This window comes from Littorina saxatilis, linkage group LG16, assembly GCF_037325665.1.
Source record: "Littorina saxatilis isolate snail1 linkage group LG16, US_GU_Lsax_2.0, whole genome shotgun sequence".
NCBI classification, from domain to species: Eukaryota; Metazoa; Mollusca; class Gastropoda; order Littorinimorpha; family Littorinidae; genus Littorina; species Littorina saxatilis.
In genome coordinates, this window is record NC_090260.1 from 45858780 (window position 1) to 45865760 (window position 6981).

Consider the following 6981-nt stretch of genomic DNA (forward strand, 5'->3'; position numbering starts at 1 on the left):
GCTTGGAGGCTTAAACATTAATTAATGAGTTGGCTCATTAAAGTTGTCATTAAAATTGATATTTCGCAAACATTTAAAATTGAGTGCATCATATTCTTCATCAAATTTTGAATCTAAAAATATGTACATATGTCATGTTTACTCTTAAAATGTGATCACAATTAACAAAAATAGGTTCGATAATTAGTCAAGAAATTGATCCAAAAATGATTTCATCTTATTCCTAATCTTATTCCTGATTCCAAAAACATATAAATATAACATTTTGTATTCGAAACAAGCTCAGACAGTTAAAAAGAATACAGAAAAGCGCGCTTCCCTGCTTACCGCAGTTCGCTATTTTGCTATTCTTGCATGTCTGTTTCCTTCGTGCTGCACGCAAAAATTGAGCGACTTCCTTGCCGCGTGGATTGACGAAGCTGTTTTGTCCTGGTGAAAACACTGCAGTGCGTGCAGTTTTATTCTGTGGGTTCGACAGATTGACTAAATGTTGTAGTTCCACTTCTCGTAGTTTACCGAAACTACGTGATTTGTGAGATGCGCACACCGCCGGAAACACGCCATTCCCGTACGACTTCCGGCCGCCATAGCAGCTTCTCCAAAATCCGGTCTTATTTTATCAGGTTAATCCTTCCTTTTAGGATCCTTTTTTCCTAACTTGACTGATTTATTCCTTCGGTTAACCATTTGTTTTGACCTGCGGTAAGTGTATTTTCCTTATTTGTTGTCGCAAATGCTTAGAATTTGTTCGAACAATGGACAGCACTGAATCAGTGCCTGAAATCCAAATCCACGCGGATGAAGTGGATCAATTGTTAGACTTGCCTTGTTCAAGTCAAAAGGACAAACATGTGTCAAACGAAAAAGAAGGGAAGAAAAAGAATAAGAAAAAACCTCGGTTAGAGGCAGTGACCATTCCAATCAGCGATTGGAATAACATGAAAAAACAAAACGAACGTATCCTAGCGCTGCTAGGTCAGGGCCAAGGCCAGACCGAAGGCGAATCGCCTGATGATCATGGTTCGAAGTTGACACAAAGACAAAAGCGAAAAGCAGAGTCACAAGAATCTGGAGACGAATCTGATTCGTTCGAAGATTATGATGATCAAATAGAATCGATGATCAGAGTGAACGAAGGTGAAACTTGTGGTCAAACTTGTGGCACTAGTAATTCTGACACTGAAATGGCAGAAATAGAACAAGAGTTCGACAATGCTGAAAAGCTTGCACCAGAAATACCGGAAGGTATCGCGAAGCTGGTTGATGAGACCATGGCAAAAGGTCAAATTTCAGAAGAAAAAATGAAAGAAAAAATGAACAAGTATGCCAGACCTAAAAACTTGAAGGTTGTTGTTCCAAAGGTCAATCCGGAGATATGGTCAATACTTGACCGTGCAACAAGAGGTGCAGATTTGAAACTACAGCAGTATCAGAAAGCGCTGTGTACAGCGACCTATGCACTCACAAACATATGGAAAACCATACTGAAAAGTGAATCACCCGAAATTCGGGGACTCATGAAAGGTGTAGCAGATTCTATTGCACTTGTACAGAAAACAAACCATGATCTGTCAATTGACAGAAGGGGGAAAATTTCAAATGCTCAACTGAACAAAAAGTACAAAAAACTTGGTTCAGCTGAAGTTCCAATCACAGATATGTTGTTTGGCAATGACCTGAAAGCTGCATGTGCAAACATTGATACAACAGCTAGAATGGGCCTGGGTCTCAGTCAGTCAAGTGGAGTAAAAGGTCAAAAGTTTTTTCCACAAAACAATCCCTTTGCAAAAAACGATTGGAATTGGAGGCCAAGAGGTGCAGGAAGAACCTGGACACCAAGAGGCAGAATGAGAGGGAGAGGACCTTACCGTGCACGGGGCAGAATGAACTACCGCGGCAGCGGACGAACCGAGTGGCAACAAGGCCAGCAGTAGCTCCATTACCTTCTCTGCCAAAATCTGTAAGTAAAGATACAATACCTAACCGCCCTTTTGAAGCAGGTAGACTAAAAAAGTTTGTTCAAAAATGGGAAGAAATAACATCAGACCCATTTATTCTTGACATGGTGTGCGGTGCTGATATTCCAATAGATGAGTTTTCTGACTTAAATTCTGAAAATCTTTCTTACTTGAAAAATCAAGTACAAGGAAATCTATGGACAAAAATGGATTCGGAAATTGAAAAACTGTTATCCTTGGGAGTTATTGAAAAATCGGTGCATCAGGAAGATGAAATTATCTCCCCTGTTTTCATGGTCCCAAAACCTGATGGCTCCTACCGTCTCATTTTGAATCTAAAAAAGTTTAATGATTCAGTACAATATGAGCACTTTAAGATGGACAATCTTACGTCAGCAACTCAAATGATGATAAGAGGCTGCTACATGGCTTCAGTGGATCTCAGACATGCATACTACTCTGTACCAATAAAAGCAGAATGCAGGAAATACCTCAAATTCATGTGGAGAAACAAACTTTATCAGTATACCTGCTTCCCAAATGGACTAAGTAACTGCCCTCGTTATTTCACAAAGTTAATGAAACCAGTCTATGCCACACTCAGATCACAGGGATTTTTATCCACTTCCTTTATTGATGATAGTTATCTGCAAGGTAATTCTTTTGAAGAGTGTGCAGAGAATGTGTCAAAGACAGTGAAATTACTCGATTCACTGGGATTTATTATCCACACAGAGAAATCAGTCCTCAAACCCTGCAAGAAACTGAGGTACTTGGGGTTTCTTTTAAACTCTGAAGATATGACAGTTACTTTACCCCTGGAAAGAAAGCAAAAAGTTGTGCTCGCATGTTCAGAACTGAAAAGAAAGAAGAGGGTGACCATAAGAGAACTGGCACAAGTTATAGGCCAGTTGGTAGCAACCTTTCCAGCTGTTCAGTGGGGCCCACTGTTTTATAGGAGTTTAGACAGACTGAAATCCACATCGTTAAAATTTTCTGCAGGAAATTTTGAATCGCTGACAAGCTTGACAGATAAGACAACAGAAGAACTATACTGGTGGATTGAAAATTTAGATTCCTCTTTTTTCCCCATTGAAAAAACTAATCCTGAAGTTGAAATCCAGACGGATGCTGCAAGTTCAGGTGGTTGGGGAGCTGTTTGTGGTCAAATTAAGACTGGGGGCGATGGTCCGAAACAGAAATGAATTTGCACATCAATGTTCTAGAAATGATGGCAATTTTGTACGCTTTGAAAAGTTTCAAAGAAATGATCACAGGAAAACATGTAAAAGTCTTGACAGACAACACATGTGCAGTCTCCTATATATCCAATATGGGAGGATCGCGTTCTCCAGATTGCAATAACGTTGCAAAACAAATTTGGATGTGGTGCAAGGAAAATGGTATTTGGATATCAATTTCACATATCCCAGGAATACTGAATACAGAAGCTGATGTTTTGTCAAGACAATTCAATGATCGTACTGAGTGGAAATTGAATCATGATATTTTCTGCAAATTAAAAGATCGTCTGCTGAAGCCAGACATTGATCTATTTGCATCACGATTAAATTTTCAGATGAAACCATTCGTGTCCTGGATACCAGACCCAGAAGCCTTGGCCATTGATGCCTTTACCCAAGATTGGTCAAAATGGTTAATATATGCCTTTCCGCCTTTCAGCTTGCTGCAGAAAGTGCTCAACAAATGGCAGCGCGACAGAGCGGAAGGAATCTTGATCGTTCCAAAGTGGCCTACGGCAGTATGGTACCCCCAGATGTTGAAAATGCTGACACAAGAGCCTGTTCTTCTTCCAAAGGGAAAGCTTACCATTCATCTACCACATACGCAAGATGTGCATCCGCTCCACAGGACTCTGCAACTTCTGGCTTGTTGCTTATCAGGAAATCCCTCGAAGCAAGAGGAGTTCAAGGTGAGACTTTCCAAGTTATCTGGGCATCGTGGCGACCTTCAACCAGACAGCAGTATGCCTCCTACCTCAGCAGATGGAGCAAGTTTTGTGTGCAGTGCCAGTGTGATCCCCTTCGTCCGACTATAGATGAGGTGTTACAGTTCTTGACTAAGCTGTATGAAGATGGCTTAGGATACAGTGCTATAAACACTGCAAGGAGTGCACTATCTGCAGTGGTTATTCTACCAGACAATAAAACAGTAGGATGTCACCCTTTAGTAATTCGATTTCTAAAGGGAATCTTTGAACTGCGTACACCACAACCAAGATACAATGAAACTTGGGATGTAGACAAAGTTTTGCAGTTTTTCAGAAACATGGGAGAAAATTCTGAACTTTCATTGAAGGATTTGACTTTAAAATTGTGTTCCTTGTTGTTGTTAATTACTGCCCACAGAGTGCAGACAATTCATTTGATCAGGTTGAGAAATATTTGTTTTCATGATGATGGATGTACAATTTACATAACTGAAAAGTTGAAGCAGTCTAGACCTGGTTTTCATCCAAAACCTTTGCAGTTACCGTTTTATACAGAAGACAAAACTTTGTGTGTGGTGACTTGTCTTCGACAGTACATTAATAGTACTGTAGAATTCAGATGTGAGAGTGATGAGACTGACCAGTTACTTTTGTGTTACCAACAGCCACATGGGCCAGCGGCGAAAGACACCATAGCTAGGTGGCTAAAAACTGTCCTCATACGCGCAGGAATTACAAATTTTGCATCCCACAGCTTTCGGGGCGCATCATCTTCAGCAATGTTCAAGTCGGGTGTTGCTGTTGAAGATATTTTGAAAGTGGCAGGCTGGTCAAATGTATCCACTTTCAAAAAGTTCTATAACAAACCACTGGAAAGTAAAGATAAATCAAACACTATCTTAAACTATTATGCGAAAGTTGGAAAATAAAAAACTTCCAGCTCAGTAATCTAAGTTTGATTACATTCTGATAATTTGCATTGGGAAAGGTTAAAATTCAAGACAAGGGAGCTAACAAATGGAGATCTAGAGACAATTATCTCCCTGTCTCCATGTAAAAGAAAATGCAAATGGTTTTGTGGACAATTGATCCATTGTTTTCAAATGTGTTGCAGTGTTTATTGTTTCTTTGGTTATGAAGAAATTGCAATTCCCATTATGAATGGAAAATAAATGCATCACTTATTTTTGTAATACATGGTTGTTTTCATACAATGTATGTTTGGTGCAAAAGCCAAGCCAAGTTCACTATTCTCATGTTGTCCTTTGAGAATAAATGTTTGATATTTAACTTTAGTGTGACTTCGATTATTCCTTTGTTTGAATTATAATCTTTAATCAACCAACTTTAAAATCTCACAAATCACGTAGTTTCGGTAAACTACGAGAAGTGGAATTCAAAACATAAACGAGTACTCACCTGAGTCGAAGTTTGTGTAGAATTCCACGATGTAGTTTACAGGAACGGAGGGATATGTGCCCGCCCTTCAGTTTCACCCTCCCCATTAAAGGAAATAAGATAATTTATCAAATGTAAATGCAACTAAAACATTTTTGGTTGCTTAAAGATAAGTCAGATCATCTGATATGGTTATATCAGATGACCTGAGCTGTGAAAAATGGCGTGTTTCCGGCGGTGTGCGCATCTCACATATCCCTCCGTTCCTGTAAACTACATCGTGGAATTCTACACAAACTTCGACTCAGGTGAGTACTCGTTTATGTTTTGAATTTCGCATTACGCGACTTGTTAAGACCTGATTTTCCAGATTCTTGGAGGTCTTAAAAGGGGGTTTCACTGTAGCAGAAAGAAGCAGCAAATACTGAACAGGTTTTATATGTCTTCTTCTTCTTCTTCTTCGTTAATGGGCTGAAACTCCCACGTTCACTCATGTTTTTGCATGAGTGGGTTTTTACGTGTATGACCGTTTTTACCCCGCCATTCAGGCAGCATACGCCGATTTCAGGGGAAGCATGCTGGGTATTTTCGTGTTTCTATAACCCACCGAACTCTGACATGGATTACAGGATCTTTTCCGTGCGCACTTGGTCTTGTGCTTGCGTGTACACATGAAGGGGGATAAGGCACTAGCAGGTCTGCACATAAGTGAGGGTCCCAAAGGGGGGGTATCATCACGATCACGGGAAGGGAAATTTTAGATGTCACGATCACAGTTACCTTGATTTTTGTTTTCACGATCACGAACACCAGTGGCAAATCACGGTCACCGTAAAAGTTGCATGTACAGAAAGCACGTGTCAAAGTAAACACAACCACACAGTAATTCGCTCCTCTGGATCTATTGTTTATTCAACACAAAGTGAGAACTGTTGCACTTTTTTTATTATTATTTTTTTAATTCTATTTCATACACACATAGAAATACATATCATGATTTGTAATCAGTAACAAGAATGTTGTTTTCATTGTTTTCTCTTTCTCTCTCTCTCTCTCTCTCTCTCTCTCTCTCTCTCTCTCTCTCTCTCTCTCTCTCTCTCTCTCTCTCTCTCTCTCTCTCTCTCTCTCTCTCTCTCTCTCTCTCTCTCTCTCTCTCTCTCTCTCTCTCTCTCTCTCTCTCTCTCTCCACTCATACACATTCAACTCCCACACCCTCACTCACACACATGAATATATACTTGCACATTTCCAGAGCTAAATCTTGTTAACCCATTTTCTCAAAAACTATTGTGTGGATTGAAATTAAAGTACATGTATATATGGGTGATGGGTTCTTTATTTTCAACTTTGCCATACAATTTGAGGTACACCATCGCCTGGTTTCAGGGCCTTGAAAAACAAACAGGAATGCTACAGGCCAAAAATAGTTTTACCTGAAAGAAGCGCGCAGTGCCACAAGCATGAGCCTGCTTCGCAGGCGAGCCAACTAGGGGGGTCCGGGGGCATGCCCCCCCGGAATTTTTTTTTCAAAAAACGGTTGAAATCTGTGCAATCTGGTGCATTCTGGGCATCATTTTCAGGGCTGTAATAGTGTTGTGATCTTGTTAAAAATCCTATTTTAGCCTCCCCCCACCACCATTCAACACACCTCCAAACTGGTGAAAACAACACTAC

General features: G+C 40.1%; 1 long non-coding RNA gene across 1 annotated transcript; it reads left to right on the plus strand.

Moving 5' to 3' along the window:
* Nucleotides 1-501: 501 nt before the first annotated feature.
* Nucleotides 502-5102, plus strand: LOC138949786 (uncharacterized). Its single transcript, XR_011450446.1, has 2 exons — nucleotides 502-1960; nucleotides 3642-5102. It is a non-coding gene; the product is annotated as an uncharacterized lncRNA (long non-coding RNA).
* Nucleotides 5103-6981: the final 1879 nt, after the last annotated feature.